Source organism: Eutrigla gurnardus, assembly GCF_963514095.1.
Source record: "Eutrigla gurnardus genome assembly, chromosome: 16".
In the NCBI taxonomy this organism is placed as follows: Eukaryota; Metazoa; Chordata; class Actinopteri; order Perciformes; family Triglidae; genus Eutrigla; species Eutrigla gurnardus.
The window spans coordinates 21,191,267-21,211,795 of record NC_139927.1 but is presented as its reverse complement, the minus strand read 5'-3'; the positions used below and the strand labels follow the sequence as shown (position 1 = coordinate 21,211,795).

Genomic DNA, 20,529 nt, shown 5'->3' with positions numbered 1-20,529 from the left:
ATTGTCATTGTATGGGTGTTTATTGATCGGGTGGTTTGGCTAAGCTAGCGGTAGGTCATAGGGGAAGTAAACAAGTAGCTTGACCCAGATGTTTGCTGTTGCTATGACAACAGGTGAAAGCTACCGCTAGCTTAGCCAAACCACCCGATCAATAAACACCCATATAAAATAAACCAACAATAAACATCAACAGCCATCATCCTAAGGACCTTAGCAAAGCATTGTCACACGTTTTGATGTATAACAGCGACATTTATGGGAAGCTTTCTAGCATAAATGCCGGTTGTAAGCATCGTAATAAACTAGCAAATTTGCTTCTTTAAACTAGCAAATTTGCAACCTTTTTTCTCAGAATATTGCCCACCTCTCTCGGCTCTGTTTTTTTTTTTTCCTACACTGGCCCTAATACGCCGTCGTAATGAAGCTACAGTCAGGAGCAATTTTCTTATCTTAAGATAAAGACTGGAAACGGTGCAACAGCTAGTCTGGCTTCGTCCAAAATAAAATAAATCTGCCTACAAGTATCTCTAGAGTTCTCTAATTAACGTTTTATAGCTTTGTCTCTGCTGGTTCCCAGGCTTCCAGACATTACTGTTTGTGTACAGATTAAACAAACCAGATATAACACCTTATTGGTAAAAATGTAGAGGTGGGGAGCCAGGCTAACTGTTCCCTCTGCTTCCAGTCTTTGTGCTAGGCGTATCACTTCAGCGTGAAAGTGTCAATGAGGGATGAGAGTGCTATCAATCTTCTAGTATATTACCCAAAATGTATTCATTTATAGTGTATCTGAAAACATTAACCGCAGCTGAAATATGATATTTACAGTGTAGGTGAGAGTAAATCAGAACCTCTGGGACTGTTAACATATGATAACACTAGACAAGCGTTTCTAAAAATCTTCATGTTTGCTCACATCCATTTCACAAATACAAAAATATAGCTGTAAGGAGTGCACCCATGAGCAATGGAGGAGCGATACCCACCTGCTCATGAGTACACCTCTTGTGATCTCGCTCTCCTTTTGCAATATTCATTGAGTAGATCCCGGGGTCTCTGAGAAGGTTTACAACAGCAGCATGCTGGTAGTTGCCTGCTGCGAGACGAGATGAGCAGGTGAAAGCACAATCACTGAGGAGCCATGAATTGCTTCCACTCCAGCTGGATGAGGAGGCCACGCTGATGATGATGCTTGGTTGGTTAGTTAGCCTATGTTCAGTTAATACAACAGCTTGGTGCTTTAATTGATTTGTTAGTGTTTGATGAGTTGTTTATTATTCAGGAAAAGGGCTGGTTGAGCCAAGCTGCTAAATAATTGATACATAATTTCTGATACAATGTGTCCACGCAGAATGTTCTCATTTAAATGCATAGATGTTCTTTCAAGCAGGTTTTCATTTTCTGTGCTATAACACTGTAGCCTGCAATGACATGCTGTATGTCTACTCCGACATATATCAGCCGGAGGCCTATACTACGAAGTGAATTCAACATACAAAGCTTAAGTAACCCTAACAAAGGCAATCAGAGATAAGCGGTTACACAACGCTGGTTATCAACTCGGTAAGTCAACCCAGGGTTTCCCTTTCCAGATATGCATGCACAAAAAAGAGGCGGGGTTTGCAGCATTTGACCAATCCAGTGTTAATTTTGGCGGCTATTTTAGTTTAGTCTTAGTCTTTAGACGAAAAATGCTTATTAGTTTTAGTCACATTTTAGTCATTGTTTACCTTCATAGTTTTAGTCTAGTTTTAGTCGATGAAAAGTAAAAACATTCTGGTCAACTTTTGTTATGATATGTAAATGGGTAAAGTTACGTTTGATCTCATCCTCAAGTTCTCTTCCTTGTCTCCAATAATACTTCAACTTTTAGTCAACTTTTAGTAATTACTTTTAGTCACATTTTAGCACTGCCGCCCCCATGTGTCTGCCTTAAGCTGCCGGTCCATAACTTGGCCTATGTTGAATCTGTTGTCTCATTCTTTTCCTATGGGCTGCATGTGGTGAGCTATTACAACAGGACAATTCCATTCCATCAAGCTTCTAGCTGCTTCTGTCTATGAAATATGTATATTATTTTGGGTAGTGTCCATGGGCGGTTTTGTTGCCAGGAATGGTCCACTCCCTGCCCTAAAAATGTGTGTATATAGTGTACTTCTTCTGTGCCATTTATGTATTTAACTTTCTCTATCAGTACAATAACTCTTTGACCGTCATTTGCTCTGCTGTGAACTCCTCCGTGTCTCCCGTTTGGGCAAACACAAAAACTCACGGCCAAGTGTAAATCAGGCTTTGCGATTGGCTGTAAAAGCCGCTACGGGAGCCAATACGAGCGTGCGATGCATAAACGTAACTCTATACGTCACTAGCAAGATGGCGGATGAAAATAATGATCGATATACATAAACAAAACGGAGAAATGCGCCACGGAGACGAGGAGACATCTAGTCACATCTTTACAACTTTACGCATTCGTTTGGTTGTCAGAAATAAATCGCTCACATGGGCAAGCAGTGCAAGCGTTGTTTAGCCCCGTTTCTCCAGTTTAAGTTTTTTTTTAATGTCCGTAGAACACACCATTAACATTTTAGTCCCGTCCCGTCTCGTTAACGAAAACGAAGCAGACATCTCATCATAGTTTTTATCATCAAGGATCTATTTTTAGCTCGTCATCGTCTCGTCTTAGTCATAGAAAAAATGCTTTTGACGAACATATTTCGTCATAGTTTTCGTTAACGAAATGAACACTGGACCAATCACAAACATGGATCGGTCTATGGGTAGCAGAGTGGCATATTTCACATAAATAGCAAACCATAATCTTACAGAAATACGAAGAAATTAAACATATAATACAGCCAAAAAGCAACAGTATCATCTGCCAAATGCAGGAAGGACAAATGGTTAAAAACTCGCCGACTGTGTGAATTTGTAAGTCGTATTCATAGTATTAATAGTCGTATAATATGACTGCTCCATCATAAGAGCACTTCTAGATCTGACTGATTAAATCAACACATTGGGCCTCATTTATCAAACGAACGTACGACCGAAAACCGTGCGTACGACCATTTCCACGCAAACTTCGGCATTTATCAATTTGGACGTAAGCGGAAGCTGCGATCAGATCTCACGTCAGGTCTGAGCTTGTGTACGCAAATTCGAGTCTGTGGATTTGCGGTGCAGCACAGCAAAATCTGGCGTAAAATAATGAACAAACCTCAGCTGTCATTAAGCATAAGCAGTCACATATTTAGAACAGATCAAAACGGATTATTAAAACGAAAACATTTTCCCACAAGTGCCCTTCGATGTGCCGGCGCAGCCGGATGAGCCCATGCCCATGGAGCCGTGGCCCGCACAGCCTCCACAGCGGGCTATACGGAGGAGACAGGACCTCATTTGTCGCTTTTAAAACGTAAAGTATACCTTAAACTCTTGCAAATGCTCTGCAGTATGAATCAGTAGGCTAATGTGAAGTATTGTTGGTGGAATTGGCTAAAGGCATACTAAACACAGGCAACATCATTTAAACATTTTATTATGGCTTTTTTAGAGTTTCATTGATTTCTTTTAGTGTCTCATTAATTGCGTCAAGTGCGCCGACGACTGAGGCCAATAACCTGCATATCTCCCCTTGTCTCTCCAGGACCTCTGCCGTGATCAGGTTCGGTCTGGGCGCAGCACGGGGGGCCGAGGGCACACGCTCACACTCGGCAGTAGTGGGACTGCTCTGGGGAGCAGATCTGGCTGACATCATGCTGGTGCCTGGCTCTGAAATATTTAATACAATAAAAATGTCACCCATGTAACATGTGTAAGCCTAATTATTTGTAAGAAATGGTGTACAGTCTGATTTTTTTAATGCAAGCAAAAGGGGGTTGTTGGTTACCATTCTGCTCTGGGTCTGCTGCGAGTGCGTCTGTGTCACCTCCACCACTTATGCCACAGATCGACTCCGACCCAATTAAGGAGGCAATTTTTTCCTCCGTCCCCGTCAAGATCAGGCTGGAGTCTGTTTGGCCTCCTCCAGTCTGCCTGATGCTGCGTTTAAACGCAGCAACGCGTTTCTTGGTGGCCAGCTTCATATCCGACCATTTTTTCTTGACCTAAATGTAAAGAATTGTTTTGATCAGTTAGCAGACATAAGCTTTTAGGCTGCGGATGAAAATATTCATTTAAGTCGTTAGGCATGGGTTAAGTTATTGAGAATTATATTCAAACCTCAGCTGGAGTCCGTTCCTCTACGGCAACGCTGTTGACTGCCTCCGTTATCTTTTTCCAGACAGCGTTTCTGTGAGCCCCTTTTATGCCACCCTTCAGGCTGCCAAAAAGCACTGTCTTGTTGTGTTCCACCTCCGATGTCAGGATGCCGATCTCCGTGTCAGAAAAGTTTCTTTTCTTACCCATGTTTCGTCTCTCCATGTTTGACCTCAGTGGGCGAGGCCTCCGAAACAGGAATATTTATGGGCGTAACATGTTAATGACGATCGGAATCAGCCGCCGCATTTATCAAGGCCCGCTCATTCGTACGCTGAGATTGGTCAGATACGAACGTTTCATAAATCGCATGTGTGTCCTGTCGTAAGACCAAATCTGCGCTCAGATCTGCGCCCGTTTTCACGCAAGATTGATAAATGAGGCCCATTGAGTGCACTGATAGCTCAGTGTTAGAATTACCACCCCATGTACCGAGGCTCCCTGCAGTGGTCCCGGGTTCGAATCCGCCCTGCGGTCCTCTTGTAAAGCATGCCGTCGCTCTCTCTCACCCCTTCAACTCTCACGCTGTCCTCCCACAATAAAAGGCCAAAAAATTACTTAAAAAAATTAATGTGTAGTTGAGATGTATTCTAATGGCATGGTGTATCAATATCAGCCTAGTTCTTTCAGCTGTAATCCCGGCGGTGTAAAACGGATTTGGGAGTAAATCAAATAAATATAAAAACATAATTCAAAGTGGTCATTAGGCTGTACGCTGACTCAGAAAAGTCATGCCCTCCGATGAGAATCTCAGGCTGCTCTCATTCAGCTTTCGCACTAAAAACTACGAAAAGTAAAGCACGATATTTTCGTATGCTTTCCTACGTATGCCACAGAGCCGTGGTCACGTGAACGATGCGCTTTATGCTGGTTATTAGACAGCATCAGAATGTCATCTAACCCTAACCTTAATGCCGAAACGGTCTTAAAATGCTGCATTTTCCACTACGAATTAAACGAATGCTGGAAGTACGTCAGCGACAGCACAGTCCATAGTAACCGCCATAGCAACGATAGAAACCTGAAAGATCTTCGTAATAACTAACAAACGAAAGATCATATACATTCACTGAAGGAATAATATGAGAACAAAATGCAGGTTTTTCACTAGGAATGTAATCAAAATGTACTTTAATGCCGAAACAGCCTTAAAATGCTGCATTATGGTGCCTTTTCCACTATGAATGAAAGGAATAGAAGCCATTTTTCAGTGCAGGGAATTACACATGCGCACTGGTGTCATTGGATATTCGTGGGATAATGCACAAAATATTTGTACAACGTGCGCATGCGCACTGGTGTCATTTTGATATTCGTAGGATAATACACAAACATTTTTTACATAACTTAATAAATACATAACTTTTCGTACGTTTACATACAAACCCCTTCATGAGAATACGTTGATAATCTGTATCTCTCATACAAAACACGTCTCTGAACACTCTGTTTCTCCTAAGAGACCTGATCCACGATCCACAGAGCTTCTTCTTTTTTTTTTTTATCCGCGCACCAAGAGAGCTGATTGGTCAGTAGGCAGTGTTTTTCTCCACATTGATCTCTTATCAGGAACATAACCTGCTCCGGAGCAGGTTAGCTCTGCAGCGTAAGTTACCATGGCAATCTACCCCGGTAGGAAGTGAACCAGCATTGTAGGACGGAAAACCCAGGGTTAACGCTTAAGTTACCTCGCTAAGCCAAAATCCAGCAGTCTGCTCTTCAACCAACCATATTGCGCACAACATTGGAAAGTACTGGGAGCTTTTGTTTCGTTGTGTTTGATCATTTTTAGCGAAACCATGATGTTGTTTACAAAAAATAACCAAGTACTTTTGTTGACTAAATCAACACGTTGTCCCTCCAATGAGTCAAATACTTACGCTGGGTCGGAGCTTCACACTGTGACACTCTACATTCCCCTCTAGCATCACTTCATCACATCAGTCAATATACGCTCATCACATGGGTAATTTCGAAATAAACTCCACAGAAAGTAAGTTTTAGGCAACAAAACCAATGAGCTAGGTTCATGAAAAGACTCTGATTGACTGACTTGACTGGCTAATGAATGACGGGACTATCGACACTAACCATTCTCACTATTAACGACTGATGTGACAAAATTTGGATGTGGTTGGATGCGTCACATAAGCTGTGTAAATGCGTCACGGGCTGAACGCATATCCTTCATCATCCATCCATCCATCCATTTTCTTCCACTTCATCCTTCCTTCATCATATTATCAATAAAAAGCAAACAGCACATTGACAAAAAAAAAGCAGGAGATCCTCTGTCGACAAGACCGTCTCATGTCGGAGACAAAAAGACCCGTCTGACATGGACCGCGAAGGTCCTTCAAAGGATGCGGCCGCTGACACAGCTATACAAATGCTGACATAGTAAATGAGCGTCAGTGTCAAGGAGCACTGACCAAGCTGCAGTAATAGATGCCTTGGGAGTGAGAAAGGGTTGCCTAAATATACTAAAGTATGTAAGTGGCATTTTATTTTTCTATTTTATTTATTTATTCTATTTTATTAAACCAAACCAAGTAGTTTTGTTGCCTAAATCGAACTGTTTCTAACTAACATATTTAAAACTATTTAAATTGCAACCATTTAGCCTGGAAAATAAATAAGTGCAGTATGGGAAGGTGAGGCAGTTGCATATATACAGCATGTATTATAGGTCTCTATGCCCATATCAAATTCTGTAACTTTGCTGTTATGTTCTAGTGTTGTAGTTTTTAAATGTTGTTATAGTGATTATATGCACTTAATTGCTGCTGAACATCAGTTGTTTGTCCAGTGGTTCTTGTATCAAAGGGGATCTCTGTGGACTCTGCCGGAGGTCGCTGCGAGGCTGGTTCATCACTGTATAAAGCTAACAATGGACAGCTGGTAAACATTGTTACTGGTGTACTCTAATAACAAATAAACGAAGTCGTTCTCAAGGCTGTAATTTACATACCGAACATATCCACTGGAGGGTTTAATACAGTGTGTTTGAGGGTTGAGATTACTGTGTCAAAACTGTATTCTTTAGTTCAACATGAATTATAGAATTTCAATGATAGCTGCAAGTAATTTACAAATATGAAAAACCAACATCTTGCTATGGAAATTGGTTGTTAAAGAGCCATATTTCAGTCCTGATATTTGCTGTTAAAGGGTCAGTGTGTAACATTTCTGGGGATCTATTAGCAGAAACGGATCATAATATTAAAAGTCCCATATTATGAAAAACTCTCTGGTCTCTACACCTATAAACTGGTCCTCCCTGAGCCTGTCAACACCCAGAATGAGGAAAAACAAGCGACTCCTGCATGGTCTCTGCAGCCCCCCCACTGGTACAACGGCGCTCCTACAGGCTGTTCAGACTCAGCTCCTGTCGTTACGTAACAAAGGGAGTCATTTGCATCGACCGAACTCTTCTGATGATAGGAGATATCCGAAAGGTGGCGTTTTGCAACACAGCGGGGAGAACGCAGCTCGACAGTAATGAGGGTCAGTACAAAGCTGGCTTTGCTTCGACACTGACCCTCGTAAAGGATCTGCCCCAACCATACGGGACCCAGCAACTTCACCTGAGCCACATAGGCGAGCCATAGCGATACATCCACGTAAACATTGGAGCATGCTGCCGCTAGCGTAAGCGACATCATCTCTCTCCAAGTAGGCGATGACAGACGGAGCTCATTAGCATTTAAAGGTGCAGACACAGAAACAGCCTGTTCTCAGGAGAGTTCAGCAGAGCAACTTTTAGACAGCTGAAATTCAGGACCACGGATGGGTTTGGGGCAATAAATATCGAAAACAGTGTTGTTGGACCTCTGACAGCTGTGTGAAATTGAGGAAAAACACACTCCCCGGCTGGGGAGATTTCTAACTTACACCTCCGGTGGAGTTTTTCTGGCACCCCTGTGGAGATTAAGGGCATCAAACCTGAGTGGGCGATGTTCAAAGCTTCCATTGTGGGCTAAAGGTCTTAGGTGCCTCAAGGGGCGGTAACCCTTGAACACCGTTATCTCTGAAGACTCTGGAGGTGGTTGCAAGGTACCGACAGGCCCGAAGGGCTGCAGCCACTGCCATGAGGGAGGCAAAGCAGCGGGTGTGGGAGGAGTTCGGAGTAACCATGGAGAAGGACTTTCGGTCGCCACCAAGGTGCTTCTGCAAAACCGTCCGGCACCTCAGAAGGGGGAAACGGGGAACCATCCAAGCTGTATACAGTAAGGATGGGACACTGTTGACCTCAACTGAGGAAGTATCGGGCGGTGGAAGGAGCACTTTAAGGAACTCCTGGATTCGACCGACACACCCTCTACGGTAGAGGCAGGGTTGGAAGCTGATGGAGGATCATCGTCAATTTCCCTGGTAGAAGTCACTGAGGTAGTCAAACAACTCCTCAGTGGCAAAGCCCCGGGGATTGATGACGGTATCACATTACTCAGCCTCCCTGGTAAAATCTACTCCAAGGTGCATGAAAGGAGGGTTTTGGGCCGATAGTCAAACCTCGGATTGAAGAGGAACAATGCGGGTTCTCTCCTTACCATGGAACAACAGACCAGCTCTTTACTCTCGTGAGGATCCCGGAGGGGGCCTGGTAATATGCCCATCCAGTCTGTTTTGTGGACTTGGAGAAGGCGTATGACCGGGTCCCGGGACATTTTGTGGGAGGTGCTGCGGGAGTATGGGGTGAGAGGGGTCACTTCTTAGGGCCATCCAATCTCTGTACTCCCAAAGAGAGAGCTGTGTTCGGGAACTCGGCAGTAAGTCGAACTTGTTTCCAATCAAGTGTGGATCAAGTTGTGGTAGTGTGGATCGCATTGCTGCTTTTTGCAGATGATATGGTCCTGCTGGCATCATTGGTCTGTGACCTCCAGCACACTGGATCAATTTGCAGCCGAATGTGAAGAAGTCGGGATGAGGATCAGCACCTCTAAATCTGAGGCCATGGTGCCCAGCAGGAAACCGGTGGATTGTCTGCTTCAGGTAGGGAATGAGTCCTTACCCCAAGTGAAGGAGTTCAAGTACCTTGGGGTCTTGTTTGCAAGTGAGGGGACAATGGAACATGAGATGAGCCGGAAGGCAAAGCTCTCAATCTACCGGTCAATCTTCGTTCCTACTCACAATCGGCCAAAATGAGTTTCCTCAGGAGGGCGGCTGGCGTCTCCATTAGTGATAGGGTGAGAAATTCAGTCATCCGTGAGGGACTCGGAGTACAGCCGCTGCTCCTTTGCATTGAGGAGACAGCTGAGGTGGTTTGGGCATCTAGTAAGGATGCCCACTGGGCGCCTCCCTAGGGAGGTGTTTCAGTCGTGACAGCTGGGAGGCCTCGGGGAAGACCCAGGACTAGGTGGAGAGATTATATCTCCACACTGGCCTGGCGACGCCTCAGGATCCCCCAGTCAGATTTGGCTGATGTGGGGAAAGGGAAGTTTTGGGTCCCCTGTTAAACCTGCTGTCCCCGCGACCTGACACCAGATAAGCGGTAGAGGATGAGATGAGATATTTAATAGGGAATTGTGCAGTGAGCTGGTGTGCATAACGTGACCGGGCGGGCAGGTCGGCAGTAGGTAGGTGAGGTGACAAGCAGGAAGGCAGACAGGTGGAAATCCAGACGGAGGGGCGCTGGAGGTATCCTGGAGGGTGAGGCCAAAAGACAGACGTTAGCGAAAAGGCTAAGGTACTGAGAAGCACGTCAAGACTAGTAAAGGTAACTGATACGGCGCATGATAACATCACCGTAGGGACGAAATAATCTGGCGTCGAAGTGGTGGAGAGACCCGGGTTATGTAGGCTGGGAGTTGATGAGCAGATAGAGAGCAGGTGCGCCACTCTGCTTCAGTTGCCGGCACGCCCACTGGACACACCCCGAGGAGGAGCCGGTGAGGGAGAGGAAGGAGGTGGAAAGACAGACAGTGGGTGCAGTCGAATAGTCAAAAAATAAGGTCCTAACTCCTATTCCTTGACCTCTGGGGAAAACGTCACAGGGTTAAGGAAAGGCGATAGGAGAACTCAAAAGGATTTAGGAAAAGTCGACCGCGGTGCTCAGAGAATCCGACCAGACTTTCTCTAAGCTACGTCATTAAAACGCGGCCGCTGATGATTGACAGCTGATAATCGGCACCGGCGATTGACGTGCGTCTGCGCTGGAGAAACTACAATACTGGACTACAAAAGGCGCATCGTCCACTTCTCCACATGTTGGTTTTATAAACAGCTGGTTCACTGACCGGCTTCAGGTCCAGCAGCTCCTCCTTCCTGTTTGACCGTTTGCTTTATTTACGTTTCATTTGTGGTTTTAGTTTCGTTTTTGTCAAACATTTGTAACATGATTGAAATAAATAAAAAAAATACCATTCAATTATTATCACTGTTCATACACATGTATCAACACAATTCCAATTACTATGTCTGCATGAAAGTAATTGTTAAATATGTAAATGCACATATCGTTTGTTTTCATGAACGGCCGAGGTGTGCGGCACTTTAAATGTTGCTCTCCCAAAGAATTGTGGGTCGGCGTAATCTCCTTTCCTTTCGCATAGGAAGGTCCGTTGCATCCTATGCTAAAGGAGCTCTGAAAGGAAGAATTGGAGCTCCTTTCCTTTGCATTTAAAGAATCCGAACGGCTCTTATCATGGCGGCCACTTGTTTACTTCCGGGTCACTTCTTCAGTTAGGAACCTTCCTAAGCAAAAAAGACTATTCGACTGCACCCAGGGAAAAACACCAAACACAACAAAACCCCTAGCTGTCCTGTTAACACTGTGACAAAGATGGCAGTGCAGACACAGTACTAGTCGCCCTTTAACAATTGACAACCAAGTCAACACAATATCTTAGAATGTTTATGAAAACAGGATATAATGTTGGAAATATATTTGCCAATTAGCACTTGACGCAAAATAAGGCAGAGGCTGATGGCAATGTCAACAGTTTGGCATATTTGGTCATAAACCAAATTATTTGGACAAATTTGACTTTTTAGACCAGATGAAAAGTCTTTGAAAATGATTGTAATTCATCCAGTGGGAGTGGGACAGGAAGGTCTGAGGGATCAAAGCATCTCTTGATATCATGGCAATGTATCCAGTTGTCAGGAAAACAGGAGAGAGAGAGGGAGATGTTTTGGTCCGAGAGGCTGAGTTTCCATTACGCGTGCCATCCGCCTTTGATCTGACGTCAGATGTGACGGGACAATCTATATCGATATAAATTCACGTGTTGATTCAATTAGTTGCATTAAATAGTGTTTGTTGTGATTATTTATTGCATTTAAATGTGCCTGGAACTGTGGAAACCTGCCTATGAGGTCTCGGTGACGTGTGCGCACAAAACTTTTTGCCACGAAACTTTCGCTACGCCAAGCTGAATCTGTGACGCCTCCCCCTGCTGCGCCGCCACACCCATCTTGGCGCAGGCGATCCTCCAAACTGCCAAACTGACAGTGCGCAAGGCTGCGCGGGTCGAAACTTGCATTGCGCCGGCTCCGCCACCCTGCGCCGCCCTGCGCTGTGCCATGAAACTAGGGCCCTTAGATGTAATTTCTTGTATTCTGATGCATATTGACATTGGTTTGATACTTTTACCTGCTATAACATGAGAAAGAAATAATTGTACATTTTGTAAAGTCGTTGGCTCCAAATATTTTAAAATATTGAAAAACTAAAAGTACAGGAATCGATTCCATCACTAATTCAGAGGATCCATCCATGCTGTCATGCAATTCCAAATTCTGTTGAATGAATTCTGTTGATGTTATCTAATCAATGAGTTAAAGTGATGGTTCGGAGTGAAATGCATGACATGTAGTTTATTGGAGAATGTACTTTGACTACAGTTGTTCTCCACTTAGGTCATTTCCACCAAGACATCCAGCCAAATACCCCCTCGGAAGCATTTTTAGCGATGGTCAGCATTGGTCAAGATAGGGCTATCAGCCGAATGGCTTAGTACTATCGCGATGGTACATCTTGATTATCTCGTAAATTACCCCACTAATAATGCATGGAATGTTACCAAACTTCTACAGTAGTACACATAGGGTCTGTACTCACAAAACGAGCCATTTTGTAAGTACACCAGGAGTTTATTTAAAAGAACACTTGCCTGATAGCTTCTATCCTCGGCTGCTATGCTACCGCAGCGTAGACGCCACTTCCGTGTTTACTTAGCCGATGCCGTGCCGCTGGTTTCACACGAGAGTATGAAAAAGTTTTGCTGAATTTGTATGCTTGTATTATCAGGTCAACACATTTTTATAAATGCTTGTATTATCAGGTTAACAAGTGTTGACAAGTGTTGACCTGATAATACAATAAAAACGTTCATATTCTCGCGTGAAACTCGCGTCACGGCATCGGCTGGGTAAACACGGAAGTAGCGTCTACACTGCGGTAGCGTTAGTTAGCGTTAGTAGCCGAGGATAGAAGCTATCAGGCAAGTGTTCTTTTAAATAAACTCCTGGTGTACTTACAAAATGGCTCGTTTTGTGAGTACAGACCCTATGTGTACTACTGTAGAAGTTTGGTAACATTCCATGCATTATTAGTTGGGTAATTTACGAGATAATCAAGATGTACCATCGCGCTAGTACTAAGCCATTCGGCTGATAGCCCTATCTTGACCAATGCTGACCATCGCTAAAAATGCTTCCGAGGGGGTATTTGGCTGGATGTCTTGGTGGAAATGACCTAGGGTGCATTTCACTCCGAACCATCACTTTAAGTGGAGAACAACTGTAGTCAAAGTACATTCTCCAATAAACTACATGTCCCCGTTGTGGATTATTCCTTCCATTGTCCCTTTCCCTTTGATAATAACAAGTCCTAACAACGTGAGCTGAGCTTCTATTTAGAACTAATTTTCTCATCCTGGTAATTAACTACAATACATGTTGCTGTTATTGATCAAAACAGGGAATCCCCCTTACAAAGGAGTAGTGCAGAGTGGACAGACAGATGTGCTGACTTTTGACACGGAAAAAGTGGGCGGGTCCAAAGTAACTACAATGGGTCCGACGGCCATGCATTCACCCACACATTCACTTATCTTCAGTCTATATCATAGCTCTCCCCATCCGTCATGGTGCATTGTCGCAGCTAGTTCCACCTACAATTGAATCCAAATCAAACTGGTCTAAACTGGCCTTTGAGAGCTAACTTACCATGAAGACCTTCTCACAGGCTGTATCTTCCAGTTTACTCAACCAAATATCATTTTCCATCGGCCCCATAATGATAATTGCTAAATGAGAGATTAAATGACCAGGCTCAGATCTGATTGGTTGGCCAAAATGGGCAGTGGGGTACAATATGGGGTCGCTGCTCTGACACATCAAAGGGCAGGCCACTCAAAATAGCCATGGCAACCAGTCTGCCTCACCATGACGTCGCCACAGAGGGCAAAAACACCATATGTGGTCTTTCAGAATGTTTTATGATAGTCTGATTCACTCGGGCACAGAAATATGGGTGTGCTGCAGTCCAAACTCTTTGAACTTGAACTTTGTTTGGTTGTTTGATGATATGAAGACATGCTAAAAATGTATTACAACCCTCTTTGACAAGTAATTTATGTTATGTAGTAGCATTGAGGCTGGAAAAGCATCTGTCAAGGTACTATCTGGTGATTTCTGTGACAAATTTCTGATTGGCAGCAAATGATATTCCTCACAACTAATATTAGTATGACTGATACCCTTGAACGGACTCTCAGAATTTCTTTAATCTAATAAAGATGAGTGTACAAAATCATACAATGAAAAATTACCTTCTGAAAAGAGGAGCAGCCTCTCAAATAGAGGAAACATAAATGATAAATGACATTAAAAAAATATTGGCCTATATTCATGACTTCTGATTGTGGAATTATGTGATGAGGAATTTGTGATTTTTTAAAAATGGGGCTTAATAATATGCTGTATTATACACTTTATATCACTGTACCTTCAACACGGTTAAACAAATCTTAAAATATAAATACCTGTTTATATACTACATGATAGTATTATTTGACCAATTTTAGAGTTTCATTGCGTACTGTTCCTGAAATTCACTCTGAATCCCTTCTGCTTGGATCAGGTTAATCCAGATTTTTTGGATCAAATCTATCCCGATCCTACTAAAATATTTTCAAAAACCCAGACTGAAGGTTTGATCCTGATCAAAACGAAGATTGGATTATGTGATCTAATCTTATTACAGAATCCATTTTTCCTTTTGAAAAACACATTTACAAAAATGATTCCAATCCCAAATCTGAAATCCAATAGGATTACTTTTGAAAAACTGGCCCCAGATTGTTGCTGCGATACGTTGTGCTGCCAGATCCCCTCCTAGACTCTGAGCTGAAGGAGTTTCTGGTGAACCTGCATGATTTGAAGAATAACTATATAGAAATAACATTGTTAGTAATACTGTACATTGAGACAGCTTCAAAATCAATGAAAAGTTCCTGACACTAACTTAAAGTAAAGAAATGGGTGCCTTTGATTGATACTCATTTCATACTTGAGGGTCAGATGTTTAATTTCAGAATGCAAAAACAACAATAATCAACAAAAAATTTAAATTTGGTCTGTTTGCAGTAAAAATGCTCCAATTTGTTTATTTCGCAACTGCATGGCCATTTGTACGAAATAATTATTTTCAAACTTTATTGTGCAGTTAATCAAAAAGGCCAGAGGGGAACTGGTTATAAAAAGACAATTGAAGCTTCATGTAATTGTATAAAAATAGGTATGTGAAGGCCCGCTCCACTGCAGCAATCACTGACTAAATAATGTGTATAATGTATTGCAACATGCTCGTCAGCATGTAATGAATTGTGCAAGATAAAATGTTAAAAAGTGAGCTTGAACTTGTTGATTGGTCTAGATGCTTTATCTCACTCACATTCACTCACAGTGGGACATTTGACTGTAAAAACCCCTAAAGGCAAAATGATGGCAGCACACACACATTTAGAAGCCATTTGGAGAAGATAATAAGAGGCATGAAATGTGCAAGTTGATTTCTTTAAAACGTGTCCTTAAAATCTGACAGTGTTTCTTTTTTCACATTTATCAGCTGATTCCTATGTGATTAAAGTGCTATGAGACGTGAGACTACGAAGCTGGATTCATAACCAATGCAAAGGGTTAGAGAGTCCAACTGTACAATCTCAGCGAACACTAGATTTTGATTTATAGTGTTGACATGTGTAATATTTTCCCTTGTTCATCATCTGAGTTTAGCATATTAATGTCTTCTAATCAGCACTAAACACAATGTTCAGTCGATAGGAATGTCAGTAGTTCTGCTGGTATTTAGTAAAACAAAGAACTAGATAAATCAAAAATTTGATGTGATGATGACACTGAGGAAAAATCAGGAGGAAGTTTTTAGGATTCATCCTGGGGAGGGCATGCATGTCTGTACCAAATGACATGGTAAGCCATCCAATTGTCTTGGCCTTTTACTCAAATCTATTTTACACTTTCTGAGCTCTTGCTTCAGAATTTCAAATAAGAAAATGTGAACCCTCCAACTGAATTAGGAAACAGGTGAGGACAAATCCTGTCATTGACATGATGGATAGCATGGGGCCAGAGTGAAGGACAGGTCTGTCCAATTTGGCTTTGTTATTATTGTTTCTGTTTCTGCAGCCGATCACTCCTCTTCAAATGGAACAAGCTCATTATCCCTTACCGGCCAATTACAATGGACTTAGGGGGCTGCGGTCTGTCTACTGGCTTTGGACGGTTAAGTGCCACAGTGCAACCCCTGTGCTTCACAAAAGAAAAAAAAAATGTTGATGCACAAACATAAATATGTAATTGGATGAAAATATGCAGGCTTTCCCCCACAGGTTTGCCGACATATGGAAAGCCGCCATAGGATCCTAAAGCAATTAATTGGCTGAAAGGTAATCCCAGTATGTCTGCATCTCCTATGCAATACAGAGAAAGTCTAATGCTTATAGTCCAACACAATGGATTCGGTAGCTGAGTTCTTTATTGAAGAACACATCATTTATGTGAAAGAGCGTTAAACTAGAGGAGAGTGTGCTGCAAAGAAGATTCAATCAATTAATTCAATCCCATAGGGCTTGGCAAATATCAAAAGGGGAATTATTTTCTCACACACGTCGAGCTTCAGTCTGTTAACTGGTTGAGACCAGTACATGTTATTCTTCCACTTAAGATAAGATAATTCTCACGATTAACCTTCTCTGTTATACAACTATTGATAAATACTGTATGTTTTGTGTTTTGTTTCACGAGAGGAAATCTAGACAATCTTCCCATCATTCTGTTCCCATCAGGGGCCTGTACTACGAAGCGAGTTCAACATACCCAGGGTATCTTTCAGAGAACCAGCTTAAGTAACCCTAATAAAGGCAATCGGAGATAAGCGGTCACACGAAGCTGGTTATCAACTCGTTAACTCAACCCAGGGTTTACCTGTCCAGCTATGAGCGCGTGCACATGAAAGAGGCGGCGTTTGCAGCATTTGACCAATCACATACATGGATCAGTCTACGGCAGCGGAGCGGCGTATTTCACGTACGAGGAGCGAACCATAATCTTACAGAAATACGAAGAAGTTAAACATATAATACAGGCAAAAGGCAACAGTTTCATCTGCCAAATGCAGGAAGGACAGCTGGCAAAAACTCGCCGACTGTGTGAATGCGGAAGTCGTATTTATAGTAGTATAATATGACTGCCCCATCACAAGGACACTACTAGATCTGACTGATTAAATGATAACCTAAACTTTGCTGATAGTTTAGTGGTAGAGTTACCGACCCGTGTTACGAGGCTCCTTGGAGCAGCCCCGGTTCGAATCCCCCCTTCGGCCGTCTTTTAAATCATGTCGTCACTTTCTCTTGTCCCTTCAACTCTTATGATGTCCTTCCGCAATAAAAGGCCAAACATATAACTTTAAAATAATGAATGTGTTGCTTGAATGTATTCTTATAACGTGGTTTATGACAATATCAGCCTCAATCTTTCAGCTGCAATCCCGGCGGTGTAAATCGGACTTGGGAGCAAATCAAATAAATATAAAAACATAATTCAAAGTGGTAAGTAGGCTGTACGCTGACACAGAAAAGTCTTTCCCTCCGATGAGAATCTGTATCTCTCATATAAAACATCGTCAGACACAGACAAAAGGGTTTTGCCGGTCTCTGTACACTCTATAGTTCTCCTATGAGACCCTCTCACGATCCACCAAGCTTCTTTTTTTTTTATATACGCGCACCAAGACAGCTGATTGGTCAGTCGGCGGTGTGTTTCTCCACGTTGATCTCTTATCAGGAACATAACCTGCTCCGGAGCAGGTTAGCTCCACAGCGTAAGTTACCATGGCGATCTACCCCGGTAAGAAGTGAACCAGCGTCGTAGGACGGAAAACCCAGAGTTAATCCTTAAGTTACCTCGCTAAGCACAAATCATGCTTCGTAGTACAGGCCCCAGGTGTTCAATACTTTCAGACTTCCAACCCTGCCTGTGGCACTCAAGCCCACTGGCTCCTCCTGAAAATATAAATCTTTAGAATCTTAAATATATATATAGACTTATTAAACAAAGACTAAGTAGATTCCTAAAGCAGCTGGGCACTGTAGGGTTTAGCAAATATAAAACAGGGGTAAATAGTGCATTTGTTGAAACTATTTTGAAATATGGAGTGATACAGTTGCTGCCCTAGAGAGTATTTCCAGCAGGACAGTGTATGTGGGATTGACTTGAAATAAACACATGAATGGCAATGAAGGAATATGTCACTCAGTGCAACGGTGTGGCCACTGACACATTTATTTTTACACAATTTCGCAATGATTATATTACATATTTTGTCTGTATTCATTCAAAAATAAAAACATCAGACTCATCAATATGAGTAAATTGTATATTCGCAAACAATGAGATCTCTCAAACAGTGGGGTATTAATTATAGCCACCTTTATAACCTATGCAGTCCATTTCTACATTTGATGCTGATATTTTTTGTAACAGTATACACAGAAAATGTCAGATGTCATAACAGCTTTATGATATAATGTGGCAGAATTCAATTGAATGAAACTGAGAAAGAAAATGAAGAGAAGAGAAATAGACTGAGAAAGAAGGTGGAGACAAGAGAAACAGATCCAGAAACCCCTCAGACACAGAATCGCTGACTGATGCTCGTATTTATGATATTCAAAATCTTTCTCTGGAACATCTTGTTATTGAATATTGACTGAGACAGTGCACTGTATACTCTTGTGTGCTTTACTGTTGTTTATATACAGTACTTTATAACCTAGTTTCTAGTTACTATGGTTACCTCATGCTCAGTAGAGAGAGAGAGAGAGAGAGAGAGAGAGAGAGAGAGAGAGAGAGAGAGAGAGAGAGAGAGAGAGAGAGAGAGAGTGTGAGCTGCTGTCTGGTTAAAAAAAGGAAAACAGTAAAACATGTACCAGTGGTGCTGAATAGCTTGAGCAATAACTTAAAATTCATTATCAGCTCTGAAACGATTAGATCAAAGAAAAAAAAGATGGCTATTTTTCTAGCACTGAATGAAGAATCTACATGGATGAATGAGGTTCCCAAAGCTAAACTGTCAACATGGCTGACGTGAATGTTTGCTTGTTGAATGTGAATGCTTGTTTATTAAGGTGTGTTCCCAACAAATGTTATGTTGCTCACGTGAGACACCAACCAGGTTTCCTCTACCATGTGTGGAATCCCCACTATTCACTATTCACTAGTTCATGACATCATCCAGAGATGCTCAGTGAATTTCAACAAGCTGGATGCACCGGATCTAGCAAGACACACGTCAGCTGGTTTACTGCAGTATGAATGCAAAACAAACAATTTTGTTGTGAGTTCATTGGATGAACAGATACAATGGATGCCTAAATATTTGCTTTGCATTTGATCACACCCTTAGAGGCGAGACTTCCATATGTACACTCTTTAGTATGAGGGCAAGCCATACTTAGACATAGCAGCGCTTTCACCTAGTGAGTTAACATAGTGAGTAACACAGATATTTAGCAGGTGTACTGCGTATCATGCTCACTATCTTTGTTTAATGTGTTAGAATTATATTTGCTAATTAGCAGGAAACACAAAGTAAAGCTGTGGCTTATAGGAATGCCATTAGTTTTCCAGGTGTTTTGTCATAAACAAATACAATTTTTGACCTGACGATGGTGCTAGTTGAACAATGAAGGATCAAAGTTATTGAATGTCTTTCAAATTATGGCAATCCGTCAAAATCGTGACTTTCACTCAATGCCACAAATGTTAAATTCATAGTAGTACAAGAGGAAACGCCAGAGGATCACCAAACAAAGTAGCGTTCATCCTTTACGGACTATGAAGGTGATTTAACGGCAATCGATGCAATGAATATATTTCAGTTTGGACTGACCAACTAAAAGACTTAGACAAGATTATCATTCCTGTTTTGAACCTAACGTTAAAAACATGAAACATTTCAAAATTAATTATCAGCTTGTTGCATCATTATAGGTTCAGTTAAGATGTGGAGCTAGCCGTTAATATCAAGTTCAAGAGAGTCTCATTTCGGCGTACATCAACCTCAATAACAAGCACAATCTGTGCATAAGGGTCACATGTTCCCTTGGCTATGTCCCATTGGCCAGTTCTCTGGCATGCTCTGATTGGACTTTGTAACCAGGAAGCGGTGAGATGAACAAGCTTGTGTGAGATACCGCTCAATGTTGGTGTAAAAGCCACAATTTATTCATTCATTCATTTATGGTGGCTGTTGAGTTGTATCGGAACGAGCCTGAAATTCACACAAGTCTGAGGTCTAACTTTCAGCCAATCGTTGACCTTCTTAATACTTTTGTTCCGCCCTCTGAGCTGTCAATCACAACAGAGCCAAGAGAGTTGTTGGGCTGAATGTTATTACGCCTGTGAGTTATAACAAACCTTGTCAAACATTTTCAGGTACATTCTGTAACATTGATTGAATATGGAAAAAATGTAAACAAACAAACAAACATTTGTTTAATATCTCAAACATAGAGCAATTTTGGTAAACATGGTAGAGGTTAATGTAAACTCTGTGACCGATCTTGTCAATGGACAATGACATGTACTAACACTGGTATGGTCCTTTAGATGCATAGCAGTTTGTTTTGTTTTTTTAAATAAATGTCCCTTCACAAGAAGTTGAATTTTAGGCTACAAAACCTTTGGTAACGTTTATTTTTTTAAACTTGTTAATTTAATAATTAAATCAGAGTCCCATTT

The 20,529-nt window shown here is 42.0% G+C and overlaps 1 protein-coding gene and 1 long non-coding RNA gene across 2 annotated transcripts in view; one reads left to right on the top strand and one right to left on the bottom strand.

Moving 5' to 3' along the window:
• Positions 1-20,529, top strand: part of LOC311027193 (26S proteasome regulatory subunit 4) — a 125,208-nt gene that overhangs the window by 9,838 nt on the left and 94,841 nt on the right. The window lies entirely within an intron of this gene.
• Positions 3,586-4,484, bottom strand: LOC311026923. The gene is made up of 3 exons (XR_014598539.1): positions 4,225-4,484; positions 3,893-4,109; positions 3,586-3,774 (listed from the first exon to the last, which is right to left on the bottom strand). It is a non-coding gene; the product is annotated as an uncharacterized lncRNA (long non-coding RNA).